At 43.5% G+C, this 17500-nt stretch overlaps 1 protein-coding gene across 2 annotated transcripts in view; it reads left to right on the top strand.

Moving 5' to 3' along the window:
* The first annotated feature begins 5423 nt into the window (after window positions 1–5423).
* The window catches only part of gli3 (GLI family zinc finger 3), a 159918-nt gene continuing 147841 nt past the window's right edge, over window positions 5424–17500 (top strand). For both annotated transcript variants that reach the window (XM_087788425.1, XM_087788424.1), the window contains exon 1: window positions 5424–5707. The gene's annotated coding sequence lies outside the window, so the exon portion shown is untranslated. The remainder of the gene's footprint in view (window positions 5708–17500) is intronic.

Raw genomic sequence — 17500 nt, 5'->3', positions numbered from 1 at the left:
CTCACATACAGACTCACACAGACTCACATACAGACTCACATACAGACACACACAAACTCACACACAGACTCACACACAGACTCACACACAGACTCACACACATACTCACATACAGACTCACACAAACTCACACACAGACTCACATACAGACTCACACAGACTCACATACAGACTCACATACAGACTCACGCAAGCTCACACACAGACCCACACACAGACTCACACAAACTCACACACAAACTCACACACAGACTCACATACAGACTCACACAAACTCACACACAAACTCACACACAGACTCACACACACACTCACACACACACTCACACAAACTCACATACAGACTCACACACAGACTCGCACACACACTCACACAAACTCACATACAGACTCACACACAGACTCGCACACACACTCACACAAACTCACACACAGACTCACACACAGACTCACATACAGACTCACACACACAATCACACAAACTCAATTATACACTCACACAAACTAACATACAGACTCACACACACACTCATACACACACACTCACATACAGACTCACACAAACTCACACACAGACTCACATACAGACTCACACAAACTCACACACAGACTCACATACAGACTCACACAAACTCACACACAAACTCACAGACAGACTCACATACAGACTCACACAAACTCACACACAAACTCACACACAAACTCACATACAGACTCACATACAGACTCACACAAACTCACACACAGACTCAGATACAGACTCACACAAACCAAACTCACACACATACTCACATACAGACTCACACAAACTCACACACAGACTCACACAAACTCACACACAAACTCACACACAGACTCACATACAGACTCACACAAACTCACACACAAACTCACACACAGACTCACACACAGACTCACACACAGACTCACATACAGACTCACACAAACTCACACACACACTCACACACACACTTACACAAACTCACATACAGACTCACACACACACTCACACACAAACTCACATACAGTCTCACATACAGACATACACACAGACTCACACAAACTCACACACAAACTCACATACAGACTCACACAAACTCACACAAACCTACACACACTCACACACAGACTCACACAAACTCACATACAGACTCACACACAGACTCACACACACTCACACACAAACTCACATACAGTCTCACATACAGACTCACATACAGACTCACACACACTCACACACAAACTCACATACAGTCTCACATACAGACTCACATACAGACTCACACACACTCACACACAAACTCACATACAGTCTCACATACAGACTCACATACAGACTCACACACACTCACACACAAACTCACATACAGTCTCACATACAGACTTACACACAGACTTACACAAACTCACACACAGACTCACACAAACTCACATACAGACTCACACAGATTCACACAAAGACTCACACAAACTCACACACAGACTCACTTACACAGACTCACACACACTCACACACAGACTCACACACAGACTCACACACAGACTCACACAAACTCACATACAGTCTCACATACATACTCACACACAGACTTACACAAACTCACACACAGACTCACACAACCTCACATACAGACTCACACAGATTCACACACACACTCACACACACTCACACACAGACTCACACGACTCACACACAGACTCACTTACACTCACACACACTCACGCACACTCACACACAGACTCACACACACACTCAAACTCACACACACTCACACGCAGACTCACACACACACTCAAACTCACACACACTCACACGCAGACTCACACACACACTCACTCACACACAGACTCACACACACACTCAAACTCACACACACTCACACGCAGACTCACACACACACTCACAAACACACACTCACTCACACACAGACTCACATACACACTCACACGCAGACTCACACACGGGCTCACACACACTCACACACACACTCACACACAGACTCACACACAAATTCACACACACTCACAGACTCACTCACACACACACTCACACAGACTCACACAAACACTCACAGAATCATTCACACACAGAGTCACACACACACACACACACACACCCCCACACACACACACACACACACACACACACACACACACACACACACACACACACACACACACACACACACACACACACACACACACACTCACACACTCACTCGCACACAGACTCACACACCAGTAGTGGACTTTGCTGTGTCCATGAAGTGTAAAGAGTAGTTCCATCTACTTGTGGGTCCAAAGTGAGTGGAGAGTCAAAATGGTGGATGAGATGTAAATATGAATAAACGCTCCATGAACAGAATGATCTCAATGATCTCTTGACCTTCAGGTTGTGTTTAAAAACGAAAACATGTGAACTTCAAGACACCAGAGCAGGAGAAGAAGAAAAGTTGATGTTGACGTGAACCAACAACACAATCTTCTCACACAACTGTGAAGAAGTCGAACCTTTTCAAAACAAATCTGCACACGTGTGAGACGACAACTCACAACACGCCTGGACTGAGAAGACATGGTTTCATCATCTTCAGCAGAGAAAAACATCTCAGGAGTCCATCGACGTCAACATCTTTCATCCTGGGCTAACTAGCTTAGCATGCTAGCTAGCTCTGCTAGCACAACATCAAACCAAGATGGCGTCGGTTTGACACAGACATGTTCAAGTAAGTGAAGCAAATGAGATAATCTACATGTTTGATACTAGTGAAACAAAAGTGATATGTATATAACTATTGAACTAGTGAAACAAAAGTGATATGTATATAACTATTGAATTAGTGAAACAAAAGTGATATGTATATAACTATTGAACTAGTGAAACAAAAGTGATATGTATATAACTATTGAACTAGTGAAACAAAAGTGATATGTATATAACTATTGAACTAGTGAAACAAAAGTGATATGTATATAACTATTAAATTAGTGAAACAAAAGTGATATGTATATAACTATTGAATTAGTGAAACAAAAGTGATATGTATATAACTATTGAATTAGTGAAACAAAAGTGATATGTATATAACTATTGAACTAGTGAAACAAAAGTGATATGTATATAACTATTGAATTAGTGAAACAAAAGTGATATGTATATAACTATTGAATTAGTGAAACAAAAGTGATATGTATATAACTATTGAATTAGTGAAACAAAAGTGATATGTATATAACTATTGAATTAGTGAAACAAAAGTGATATGTATATAACTATTGAATTAGTGAAACAAAAGTGATATGTATATAACTATTGAATTAGTGAAACAAAAGTGATATGTATATAACTATTGAACTAGTGAAACAAAAGTGATATGTATATAACTATTGAATTAGTGAAACAAAAGTGATATGTATATAACTATTGAATTAGTGAAACAAAAGTGATATGTATATAACTATTGAATTAGTGAAACAAAAGTGATATGTATATAACTATTGAATTAGTGAAACAAAAGTGATATGTATATAACTATTGAATTAGTGAAACAAAAGTGATACGTATATAACTATTGAATTAGTGAAACAAAAGTGATACGTATATAACTATTGAATTAGTGAAACAAAAGTGATATGTATATAACTATTGAATTAGTGAAACAAAAGTGATACGTATATAACTATTGAATTAGTGAAACAAAAGTGATACGTATATAACTATTGAATTAGTGAAACAAAAGTGATACGTATATAACTATTGAATTAGTGAAACAAAAGTGATACGTATATAACTATTGAATTAGTGAAACAAAAGTGATACGTATATAACTATTGAATTAGTGAAACAAAAGTGATATGTATATAACTATTGAATTAGTGAAACAAAAGTGATATGTATATAACTATTGAATTAGTGAAACAAAAGTGATATGTATATAACTATTGAATTAGTGAAACAAAAGTGATATGTATATAACTATTGAACTAGTGAAACAAAAGTGATATGTATATAACTATTGAATTAGTGAAACAAAAGTGATATGTATATAACTATTGAACTAGTGAAACAAAAGTGATATGTATATAACTATTGAACTAGTGAAACAAAAGTGATATGTATATAACTATTGAATTAGTGAAACAAAAGTGATATGTATATAACTATTGAATTAGTGAAACAAAAGTGATATGTATATAACTATTGAATTAGTGAAACAAAAGTGATATGTATATAACTATTGAATTAGTGAAACAAAAGTGATATGTATATAACTATTGAACTAGTGAAACAAAAGTGATATGTATATAACTATTGAACTAGTGAAACAAAAGTGATATGTATATAACTATTGAATTAGTGAAACAAAAGTGATATGTATATAACTATTGAATTAGTGAAACAAAAGTGATATGTATATAACTATTGAATTAGTGAAACAAAAGTGATATGTATATAACTATTGAATTAGTGAAACAAAAGTGATATGTATATAACTATTGAACTAGTGAAACAAAAGTGATATGTATATAACTATTGAATTAGTGAAACAAAAGTAATATGTATATAACTATTGAATTAGTGAAACAAAAGTGATATGTATATAACTATTGAACTAGTGAAACAAAAGTGATACGTATATAACTATTGAACTAGTGAAACAAAAGTGATATGTATATAACTATTGAACTATTAAAATTAAGTTAAATCGAAATGACTTTTAACTAGTGAAATAAAAAAATATCTATTCTTAAACATCATTATGTTAGCTTGATATCGTAGCTAATTAGCTTAGCATGCTAACTAGCTCTGCTGGCACAACAACTTCAAACCAACATGGCGTCAGTTCGACACAGAAATGTTCAAGTAGGTGAACAAATGTGTATTTAATGTTTGTGTGTTTAATGTTTGTGTATTTAATGTTTGTGTATTTAATGTTTGTGTGTTTGTGTATTTAATGTTTGTGTGTTTGTGTATTTAATGTTTGTGTGTTTAATGTTTGTGTATTTAATGTTTGTGTGTTTAATGTTTGTGTATTTAATGTTTGTGTATTTAATGTTTGTGTGTTTAATGTTTGTGTATTTAATGTTTGTGTATTTAATGTTTGTGTGTTTGTGTATTTAATGTTTGTGTGTTTGTGTATTTAATGTTTGTGTGTTTAATGTTTGTGTATTTAATGTTTGTGTATTTAATGTTTGTGTGTTTGTGTATTTAATGTTTGTGTATTTAATGTTTGTGTGTTTGTGTATTTAATGTTTGTGTGTGTGTTTAATGAGCAGAAGTGTTAAATAAACGTGTCAACAGCAGGAAGTCGTGTTTCTTCACATCCACGAACAAATGTTCAACTTGACGATCCTCGCGCCAGAACATCGGGAACAGAGAACGGAGGGAGGAGAGAAGAGGAGGAGGGAGGAGAGGAGGAGGAGTCTGGCGGGGGAAGGAGCAGCTGGAGTCCTTCACCTCCTCCTCTCTTCTCCGGGAGAAGAAAAAAAAGCTCCTAAATCTAATAACAAGTCTCACGTTCTGGTCGATCCTCAGACTCGCTGCAGAGAAAAGTAAGAGAAGGAGCAGAAGGAGCAGCAGGAGGAGCAGGAGGAGGAGCAGGAGGAGCAGAAAAGTCTTTTTGTGGAGTTGACGAGGAGGTCCAGAGGTGCAGAAGTTTGGAAAAAGACGCTAAAGGACGATTTGAAGCGTTGAGAAGAAGAACATGTGAGTCTGACTTTATCTCAAGTTCTCAAGTCTCTGCAAACTTCTCTGCACGCGAACACACACACACTTACACACACTCACACTTACACACACTCACACTTACACACACCCACGCACACACGAACACACAAACACACAACTCACGATCACTGCAAACAACTTCATCCAGTCGCTTCAACAACTAGTTTACGATCAGAAGTGTTACTGTAGATGCAACTCACGCACACACACACACACACACGCACACACACACACACACGCACACACACACACACACACACACACGCACACACACACACACACACACACACACACACACACTCCGCACACACACACACACACTCCGCACTCACAAACTCCACACACACAGACACACACTCTCACACACTACACACTCACACACTCACACTCACTTGTGTACACTCATATACTCTCAACACTCTCACACACTTACACACAGTCACACACTCTCACTCACTTACACACTCTCACACACACTCATATACTCTGAACACACTCCACACTCTGAACACACTTACACACACAGTCACACACTCTCACACACTACACACTCACACACTCACACTCACTTGTGTACACTCATATACTCTCAACACTCTCACACACTTACACACAGTCACACACTCTCACTCACTTACACACTCTCACACACACTCATATACTCTGAACACACTCCACACTCTGAACACACTTACACACACAGTCACACACTCTCATACACTTACACACTCTCACACACACTCATATACTCTGAACACACTCCACACTCTAAACACACTTACACACACAGTCACACACTCTCATACACTTACACACTCTCACACACACTCATACACTTTCAACACGCTCCACACACTCACCGATGTACACACACAGTTTTGGGGCCCGCGGGGTGAAGTGTGTGTGTGTGTCTGTCGGTGTGTGTGAGTGTGTGTGACACACACTTTATTTAAGTGAGTAAATGTTTAAATCAGCAGGTGTTGACAAACACATGTATTTGAAAGTAAACGATCGTAACGATCAGTTAATTATTGATCAGATGTAACAGACGCTTATAAATAAATGATCGAACCTAAATAATAATCAAACACAACGTTACACAGTTTAAATGTATTTTCTCATCACAACCATCGAAGGCCTTTAAGTGTGAAAGTGATGTTTTAATTATTTACATGAGTTTATTATATATGAAAATAAAACTGTTTTTAAAAATCATTAGAAAATAATAATTTGTGAAGAATGTTGGACAAACACGTGTGTTTCTACGGTAACATCACAGTGTGTGGACCTGGTTCTGATGGTTCTGATGGTTCTGATGGTTCTGATGGTTCTGCTGGTTCTGATGGTTCTGATGGTTCTGATGGTTCTGCTGGTTCTGATGGTTCTGATGGTTCTGATGGTTCTGATGGTTCTGATGGTTCTGCTGCTCCTGAGACCTCGAGCCTCGTCTCCAAACGTGATCAACACATGTTTCCGTTGGAGCGAGAAGACAAACCCAGAAGTTGGTGTTGGTTCTGGTACCGGACGTGAAGCTGCCACATGTGGAGATATTTGTTTGAAACTTTCCCTCCTGTGCTCGCCAGCTGTTCCACATTTTATCTGCGCGTCTGCTCTCGGGTTTCATCGGGTCCAGGGTCCGAGGCGCTCACGCCGAACCCAAGTCCTTTTTTCTTCTGACACTTGGTAAATTATGAGCTGGTTCTGGAGGGTTCCGGAGGGTTCTGGAGGTTCTGGAGGTCCTGGAGGACGGCATCAGATGTTTGCTGCGCAGATAAAACGCTCCTCGTCGCTCGCGTGGATTTGGCTCGGAGCGTCGCTCGTCGGGTGAAAAAAGGGATTTGTCACATTAAATGTCATTTTCAATTCTGCTGCTTTACATTCGTCTAAACGGCTCAATATGTCGCGAGGCCTTCGCGGCGAATCCTCGTGGAGAACATTTAACGCTCGATGATGCGATTCTGCGGCTCAGTCTGGACTTTCATCAATTAAATGCTGAGATTAAATTTAATCTTTAATGAGATTAAAATAATGAGCCTCACAGAAAATTACCACGTGTTAATATTTTAGGATTTCTGGAATATTTTCACCGTCGATGAATCAAAGTCTTGCTCGTCAACGTGTGACTTTATAAAATAATCACTTGTTCATCACAAGAATGTTAGGAAAAGATGGAATATAAAAGGCATATTTACCTCTTGAATCATTAACACAAGATAGATTTAAAATGTACATCTATTTGTAAATCATTCGTTGATAAAATACAGAAAATAAAATGTACATTTATTTTAAAGTCATTCATTTATAACACAAAAGGACTCAAACATTGGTTTATTTGTAAATAATGTTTTACTAACAGCTAAAAAGGTAATAAAATGTACATTTATTTGTAAATCATTTATTAATAACAGTTAAAAAATGAATAAAATGTTGGTTTATTTGTAAAATAATGTTTAACTAACAGTTAAACGTGATTTAAACGTTTGTTTATTTGTAAATAATGTTTGACTAACAGTTAAAAAGGTAATAAAATGTACATTTATTTGTAAATCATTCATTACTAACAGTTACAAAATGAATCAAATGTTGGTTTATTTGTAAATAATGTTTTACTTAAAGTTAAAAAGGTAATAAAATGTACATTTATTTGTAAATCATTTATTACCAACAGTCACAAAATGAATCAAATGTTGGTTTATTTGTAAATAATGTTTTACTTAAAGTTAAAAAGGTAATAAAATGTGCATTTATTTGTAAATCATGAATTAATAACAGTCACAAAATGAATCAAATGTTGGTTTATTTGTAAATAATGTTTTACTTAAAGTTGAAAAGGTAATAAAATGTACATTTATTTGTAAATCATTCATTACTAACAGTTACAAAATGAATCAAATGTTGGTTTATTTGTAAATAATGTTTTACTTAAAGTTAAAAAGGTAATAAAATGTGCATTTATTTGTAAATCATGAATTAATAACAGTTACAAAATGAATCAAATGTTGGTTTATTTGTAAATAATGTTTTACTTAAAGTTAAAAAGGTAATAAAATGTACATTTATTTGTAAATCATTTATTACTAACAGTCACAAAATGAATCAAATGTTGGTTTATTTGTAAATATTGTTTTACTTAAAGTTAAAAAGGTAATAAAATGTGCATTTATTTGTAAATCATGAATTAATAACACTTAAAAAGGAATCAAACGTCGGTTTATTCGTAAATAATGTTTTACTAACAGTTAAATATTATTTAAAAGTTGGTTTATTCGTAAAAAAAAATGTTTAACCAACAGTTAAACATGATTTAAACGTTTGTTTATTGGTAAATAATGTTCGACTAACACTTGAATCAAGCCTCCATTGATCTCCGGCTGTCAATCAGCGGCGGCGCGACAAACAAACGCTCCAGTCTCATTATGATACAACATGGGTGATGAATGCTCGGGTGTTTAAGATGCTAATCTGCTGGAATGAGATGCACAAGCCGCTCGCTTACGTTCGCCAGCGAGATGCATTATCTTCGTACTTTCCAACTCCAGACGCTTCTCCTCTGCAGCCCGTCAGATAGCAGCGTCCGCCGCCTACTGTTTATCTCTCGCCGTTGAATACAATTATGCAGAGCGACACTTGCCCGGTCCAGCCTGACCCCGCGACCTGCTGGAATAGGTGCTGTCATGTTCGCGCGGGACGATGACATGCTATTAGCTTTTGAGCTATGGCCTCTCTTTTATATAAAGGCCTGCTCCTCTCGCAGGAGCAGGTTTTGTCCTCGGGCCGTTTACACGCCGCCGAATAATACCTGTTATCACGTCTGAATGAAGGAGGCCCTAATGAGACGCCTTGTTGTGCTAATGCTCGCGCTCGCGCCCCTCAAAGAGCTGCCAAGTGTTTTGTCGGAGTTAACGTGTGGGAAGTTGATTCTCCTAAAGATAATGTTTGTTCTTCTCCTCCATCTGCCGAGTCTGCGCTATTTCTTTCCCACTTATTTGTTTTTCCTCCGCCGCCGTTTGAAGCTAACGACCGGAGACACGTCGGGGAACAGAGCGGCGTGAGACGGAGGCAGTCATGGAGACGGGGAGCGAGGGGGGCGAACACCAGAGTCGTGCCGGCGTCAGGACCGCGAGAAGCGCTCGGGAAGAAAGTTGGGTCCGGGATACGATCCCGAGGAGCGCCGACACGTCCGGATGCATTTGCGTGCGAGAGAGACGAGGAAGGGGTCTCGGGGTGAGCGAAGGCTTCTCCTCGGCCTCCTAATCCCCAGGCCCAGCCATCCCTTCAGGGCATGCCTCAGATCTGGTTCTCTGGCTCTCCTCGCGGACGCCGGCGCTCCGGCAGCAGATTTAATATGCTATGTGTTCCTGCCCCCCCGCTCCCACCACCTCCACCATCATTGTCCCAGAGCGGGACCCTGGCACGCCGCTTCAAGGAGCTGCTAAAGGCACCTTTCATGGCGGGTGATGTCTTTGGATGAGGGGGGGGACGAGGGGAGGACGGGTGCGAGACTAAAGATATGCTGTTATTCCAGAGACGTGTTACGCAGGGATCCATGGATCAGGGGCTTTAGAAACCACCTCATCACGCTGCTCTCGGCCTCCGTTCTGGGCTGTCAAACATCCTCTCTTCTCTGCTCCTCGCAGGACCGCGTCGAGAAAATAGGAAATGGAGAGGAAAAAAAAAAGGGGAAGCTCGTGTTACATTTCCAGAGAGAGAGAGTTTGTTTTCCACGGCTTCGGCCTTTTGGAAAAACTGTGCTCCTGACGAGGGGTGAGCTCAGAGCGAGGAGAAAGAGAGTCTCAGGTACACAGTAATGATTGGAAGCAACAACGAACGACCCTGGAGTCGAGCCTCTTGCTCGCCGTCGTCTGAACGTTTACCGCCGACACGAGCTTCACACATGGCTTGGAAACACTCGGGTCTATTATTGCAGACGTGGTATTGTGTCAGCTTTGACACGAGCTGGTTGTGGCACCCGTGAGGGGGTCCCCCCCTGCTCTCTTGTGTGGGGGGGTGGATCGGGGGGGCAGATGAATTGACCGCTCGCTGCGAACAATGATATCTGTCACTGACCCGGTCCAGTGTCGGACCCTCTCTCCTGGAGCAGAACTTTTGTCGTCATAAATCATGTCGCGTTATGATGTTTGCGCTCAGAAGACGCGATGAAGTCGAGCGTTACGATCATGATGTTTCTCTTGCTTTTGTCTTCTCAAGAGTCACCCCCGAGTTCTGCTGCCTCCCGGGGTGAAGGTCAAGGAGTGATCTTTTGTTGGAGGGTCTCCATGATTCCTTCCGCAAACACGTCAAGAACCTCTTCTTCTTCTTCTCCGCGCCTTCGTTTCCGTTTGCAGACTTGGGTCAAGTTTTAAAGGAGGGTCTTCAGAGGAACACTATAGATCTCAGACCATCTGGTGAGACCTCATGACGGGGAACTAAAGAGAAGATCCTGAATCCGAGCAAACTTCTGCTCAAACCCTTGGATGGGATTTTTCACGGCGTTTTAGAAGTGAGGGCCTCGGCGAGAGGAGGCTTGTGTTTTAACAATACTCCACAGGGAGCGAGGAGCGAGGAGGGGAGGTGGGCTGGAGTGTCGGGGTGGTGGGGTTCGCCTCTCTTTGCTGCGCAGACAAAGCCCAGTTCCTTTTAGGATTGTGTGTGTGTGGGGGGGGGGGGGGGGGGGGGTACATGTGGAGCATCCAAGAGTTTGAGAGAAAGAACTTCAGATGTCTTTAACCACACTTTGTCATCATGGCTTCTTTACCTTCTCCGGGTGAACACCGGCCCTCGCCCTGACAGCCCCGGAACCAAGCGGGCCCCTGAAAATATCCAGGCAAACAGAAACATTAACGTGTACACGGGGCCGTAAAACGGCTTCGGCTATTCCTGCCAGACTGGTGTTTTTATTAAGAGCGGTGGACGTGCTTTGAAAATATATCTTATTCATGAAGAACGCCAGGTCGGACTTCCCGAAGAATTCATTATGTTCCCCCAGATGCGGCTTTGAGGGGCTGCAGCCGTCCCTCGGAGGACGGGGAGCGTGCGGCGCGACATTGTAAAGCCTCCCTCAGTGGGCGCGGGACTGCGAGGGGATCCATTTGTCAAAAGGTGCTGGAGTCTTTTTCCCTCCTCAACACTTTCCCCGGTCCGGTCTCAAACTCATTGTCTGAGCGAAGGCAGGACATTAGTCACCGCGAGAGGAGCCTGGAGGGCTAAAGACCTCTGCTCCGAGCCCGCAGAACATGGAGGGCGGGAGGGGAAAGTGAGAGCAAGGAAATGTGGGGTGGATGAAAAGTGAAAATGCTGGGTGTGTGGGAGAGGACGGTAGGGGGTTAGGGGAGAGTCTGCAGCTCTACCTCGGGGCTCAGTGTGTAAGCTGCTGTCTACCCCCCAAAGCTGCTTTCACAAAGAGATTTACAAGACAGGTCTCCGGTGCCATCCTCGCATTTACACTTCGTGAAAACGGACCTTTCAGAACTCGCTTTTAGTTTGGCGTCTGCAAGCACGGGCGAGGTCCGAGTCTTCAGGGTCCGGGTGTGAAGGACCTGAGGTCCGAGTCTTCAGGGTCCGGGTGTGAAGGACCTGGTGCTGGTGTTCACGCTGGACCTTCTACGAGAGGATCTTGTTAGCTTTTGGAATTATTTATAAAGCCTGGTTTTTGTGTGGCACCTTTAAGTCCCTGTCTCCTCCCATTACTGCTACGACTCTACCCGGGGTCCCCCCGCGTGAACCCCTTTTTTGAATCTTCTTTCGTTTGTTGTGCACGTCTGCTGTCGCACCTTTTTAAATGTTACTAGAAGCAACTGTTAATACTGGGAAAGATCTTAAAGTACATACGATTCTTTAATCTTTACCACCTCCCACATCTGTGTGCGTTCTTAAGTCAGCTGTAACCACTGATCCAGGTGTGTGTTGTGTGTGTTGTTCAGTGAGTCACAACAAACACAACACACACAACACACACCTTGATACGTTTTTTTTGTTTTGTTTTTATTGTATGTATTTCTGTCGTACAAACAAGTTCTCCAGAACAATGGTTTTTATTGTCCGCACAGACTGAAGGCTTGAACCACAGACCTTCACTGCTGTGATCTCAGGGGTCAGGGGTCAGGGGTCAGGGGTCAGGTAGACCCGTAGACCCGTAGACCGTCTGGATTGAAAGTGTCGTCACTACCGTCAGGTCACTCGAGAGCCACGACACTCACTTGGATTTAAGAAAGTTACTCTGAAGCGTAGATTTCCATCTTTAGCTGGTTCTGAATAGAAGATAATCTCACAGGATATAAAGATATATATATATATATATACAGTATATATATGTTGAATATGATTTCTCTCTGCCTGGGAATCTCCGGAACTTTCCGCAGCACAAAAACTTGCACTGACCCGTCCCATATGGACCAGATTACTCACCAATCCGTGTAGGTTTCTCTTCCAATATCCTCGCACGCACCGAGCGAGGATGAAGGTTTTAGTGTGTTTGCGATGGTTTATGTTAATGTTGCCTTTATTGAAACAAGCCGGGATGTGATTATAGTCGCGCTCGCCTCGTAACTGCTCCAGTTTCTCGCCTCCCTCTGGCATCAGGATCAATGCAAACCAGCTAACGTGCGGTAATAAGCCATTAGTACACACATTGTTGAGCAGATCTACATACATCGACCAGCGCCGCTGATCAACTGGAGTGTGTGTCCTGGAGGTGCGAGCGATTGTGTGTGTGAGTGATTAAGCTGAATGAAGTCGCTGGTGTGTGAAGTGTAGTGATCTCCCCGCGAGTGCTTCGGTGAGAAGGTGCCAGATCGTGTCGGCCCGGTGTCGGCGCTTGTCAGAGGAGCCGGTTCAGGAGATGTGAGGAGGAACGCTCTGATCTGATCCATCACAACTGTGGAGAACTTATTATCCTCAACTTCCACTGGAGCAGCTGCTCGCCATGATTCCCAATGAACCCCAGGCTCCCGTCAAACGCTCCAATTAAGACCTCCTCCTCCTTCTCCTCGTCCTCCTCCTCCTCCTCCTGCTCCTCCTCCTCCTCCTGCTCCTCCTCCTCCTCTTCCTGTTCTTTTTCCTCCTCCTCTTCTTCTTCCTCCTGCTCTTGCTCCTCCTCCTCCTCCTCCTCTTCCTCCTGCTCATCCTCCTCCTCTTCTTCTTCCTCCTTCTCCCCTCCTCCTCTTTCCTCTCCTCCTCCTCCTCCTCTTCTTCTTCCTTCTGCTCATCTTCCTCCTCTTCTTCTTCCTCCTGCTCTTCCTCCTCCTCCTCTTCTTCTTCCTCCTCCTCCTCCTGCTGTTCTTCCTCCTGCTCTTTCTCCTCCTCCTCCTCCTCCTCCTCTTCCTCCCCTCCTCCTCTTTCCTCTCCTCCTCCTCCTCCTCCTCTGCTTCTTCCTCCTCCTCCTGTTTCCTCTCCTCCTTTTCTCCTCCTCCTGTTTCCTCTCCTCCTCCTCTTCTCCTCCTCCTCCTGTTTCCTCTCCTCCTCCTCTCCTCCTCCTCTCCTCCTCCTCTTTCCTCTCCTCCTCCTCCTCCTCCTCCTCCTCCTCCTCCTCCTCTTCTTCTTCCTTCTGCTCATCTTCCTCCTCTTCTTCTTCCTCCTGCTCTTCCTCCTCCTCCTCTTCTTCTTCCTCCTCCTCCTCCTGCTGTTCTTCCTCCTGCTCTTTCTCCTCCTCCTCCTCCTGCTCCTCCTCTTCCTCCCCTCCTCCTCTTTCCTCTCCTCCTCCTCCGCTTCTTACTCCTCCTCCTCCTGTTTCCTCTCCTCCTCCTCTTCTCCTCCTCCTCCTGTTTCATCTCCTCCTCCTCTCCTCCTCCTCTCCTCCTCCTCTTCTCCTCCTCCTCCTGTTTCCTCTCCTCCTCCTCTCCTCCTCTCCTCCTCCTCTTCTCCTCCTCTTCTCCTCCTCCTCCTCCTGTTTCCTCTCCTCCTCCTCCTCCTCTCCTCCTCCTCCTCCTCCTCCTCCTCCTCCTCTCCTCCTCTCCTCCTCCTCCTCCTCCTCCTCTCCTCCTCTCCTCCTCCTCCTCCTCTCCTCCTCCTCCTCCTCCTCCTCCTCCTCCTCCTCCTCCTCCTCCTCCTCCTCCTCCTCTCCTCCTCCTCCTCCTCTCCTCCTCTCCTCCTCCTCCTCCTCTCCTCCTCCTCCTCCTCCTCCTCCTCTCCTCCTCCTCTCCTCCTCTCCTCCTCCTCCTCCTCCTCCTCCTCCTCCTCCTCCTCCTCCTCCTCCTCTCCTCCTCCTCCTCCTCTCCTCCTCCTCCTCTCCTCCTCCTCCTCCTCCTCCTCCTCCTCTCCTCCTCCTCCTCCTCCTCCTCCTCTCCTCCTCCTCCTCCTCCTCCTCCTCCTCCTCCTCCTCCTCCTCCTCCTCCTCCTCCTCCACAAAAGTATGTGAGACGGTGAATGAGTGAACATGTTTGCTAAGCAGCAGCACTTATTTGTTTGAAGAGACAAACAGCTGAACGACGTAAACACACCCAGATGTTCTCCTCGTGCCTGAGGCTCCACTTCTTCATTCCTGATGTCAGGGGGGTATCAGGGGGTCATTTGTGGGCTCTGCTCTTTTAAGTTTGTGGGAAGAGGTTTTATGGAGATGAAGGGAGTCGAGTGGTTAAATACTACAGGCTGTGTTTATTTGAAGATTTTTGAAGGTTTTGATAGAAACTAAAGTCCAGTGTGGGATCGAAACATGAACTAGGATCAGTGTTGACTCTTGATTCTGCTTCAGGAGAGACTTCTCACCTCACTGTGAACTTTTATAATGTCAATGATCGTTAAGATGATCAGAGAACGATTGTTTTCAAGGTTTTTGGCATTTTTATTAGCAGAGGTGTGTGGGACCCCTGTCCTGCACAGGTCTGTGGTCCGGCCTATGGTCCGGCCTATGGTCCCGTCTATAGTCTGGTCTATGTTCAGGTCTATGTTCAGGTCTATGGTCCTGTCTATGTTCAGGTCTACAGTCTGGTCTATGTTCAGGTCTATGTTCAGTTCTTTGTTCAGGTCTATGTTCAGTTCTTTGTTCAGGTCTATGGTTCCGGTCTATGTTCAGGTCTATGTTCAGGTCTATGTTCAGGTTGTGAAAAGGTCTATAGTCTGGTCTATGTTCAGGTCTATGTTCAGGTCTATGTTCAGGTCTATGTTCAGGTTGTGATAAGGTCTATAGTCTGGTCTATGTTCAGGTCTATGTTCAGGTCTATGTTCAGGTTGTGATAAGGTCTATAGTCTGGTCTATGTTCAGGTTGTGATAAGGTCTATAGTCTGGTCTATGTTCAGGTCTATGTTCAGGTCTATAGTCTGGTCTATGTTCAGGTCTATGTTCAGGTCTATGTTCAGGTCTGTTGTCCTGTCTATGTTCAGGTCTACAGTCTGGTCTATTGTCCGGTCTATGGTCCGGTCTATGTAATTATAAGACAATAGCATAGTTGTCGACCCTGCAACTCAACAAAGATGGCTGCTGTGGTGAGAGTGTTTCCTCACTTACTACGAGTGACTCTCATGCACAGCCGTTGTTTCAAGTGCTGGAGTGAAGCGTTGTGTACGTGACTCTGCAGTCGAATCCTCAGAGGCTTTATGTGTGGAGAGTGAAGAATGAAAGTGAGGAGAGAGATGTCTGTGGATGCTGTTGGCAGAGCCATCAGGGAGCTGGAAGTCTCTGGAACTCCTTCTGAGCTCCATCTTTGATCTCACACCAGCGCTGCCTTCTCTACCGTGAGCGTGTGCACGTGCACGCTCTCGTGCACGCTCTCGTGCACCTGCACCGCACAATAACTACACAACAACTGTGAGTGTATCACACATTTAGACACAAAGACATGAAACTCAACTGTTGATGATCATTATCTTAATAACAATTGATAACCTGAGTTGACCTCGACCTTGAGTTCACTCGTTCGACCCCAGAACTAGACGTTCAAACATGTGCTTCACCGTCTGAACATCCTTCTCATCGTCTTGATCAACGTTTGATGAATCAACCATTTCTGATCCTCAACATTCCACGTCTGTCATTCCTCAAGTTTCCTTAAGGCTGGTGTTTTGGTTTCTGCAGCACCATATATGGACGTGAGGAACGTTCACCTTTAACCCCTACTGTTCCGAATCCTTCAAAACATCTGGGGGTCGGAATGTAAACCTTACAATTAAAAACAGTGATGATGATCAAGAAGGTTGTATTTCAATCTTCTTGTAAAAGATGCTCAGTGACACACAAACGTACACTTTATAAAGTATGTTGAGAACAAAACTGAAGCCTGAACTCGTCAGACATGATCTTCTCAAGAGTCTAGAGACGTTTGATCTTAAACTCTATTCACCGTATGTTCGGACTATAAGTGTCTCCGGAGCAAAGCACCTGGTGAAGTGAAAAGATAAAGTTGAAACTATTATTCAAGGAGGTCAGATGAAAGTGATGGACGAGCGTCCTCCTCCCAGACTCCTCGTGTCGTGACGACTCACAGGCGCCGAGAGACCGACCCGTTCGGAAGGCGTTCGTCGGCGCCGATGAAAGACGAGCAGAATCTGCATGTGTGGAATGCGTGACCTCAGCGCTACCCTGTTGGATCACTTCCCATCAGCGCAGGAAGTGTAGCATTAAAGCCATTTATTTTCTCCCGCTCGCCTCCCTCTCTCGCCGCATTCCTGCGACTGACCGAGGCGCACTCGTGGACTCGGCGTTCCTTCTTCATCCCGATCCTTCTCCGGCTCTCCAGCCGGTCCGATCACGCCGGCGCTGAAGACGACTTCATCTCGTCCAATTTGAAAGCCGTTAATGTGCTTTAAATGGCATGGCCGCGAGGGCCGGAGCGGGAATTAATA

The sequence above is a fragment of the Callionymus lyra genome, chromosome 4 (assembly GCF_982586985.1).
Source record: "Callionymus lyra chromosome 4, fCalLyr1.hap1.1, whole genome shotgun sequence".
Taxonomy (NCBI): Eukaryota; Metazoa; Chordata; class Actinopteri; order Syngnathiformes; family Callionymidae; genus Callionymus; species Callionymus lyra.
This window is presented reverse-complemented; position numbering and strand designations above follow the sequence as displayed.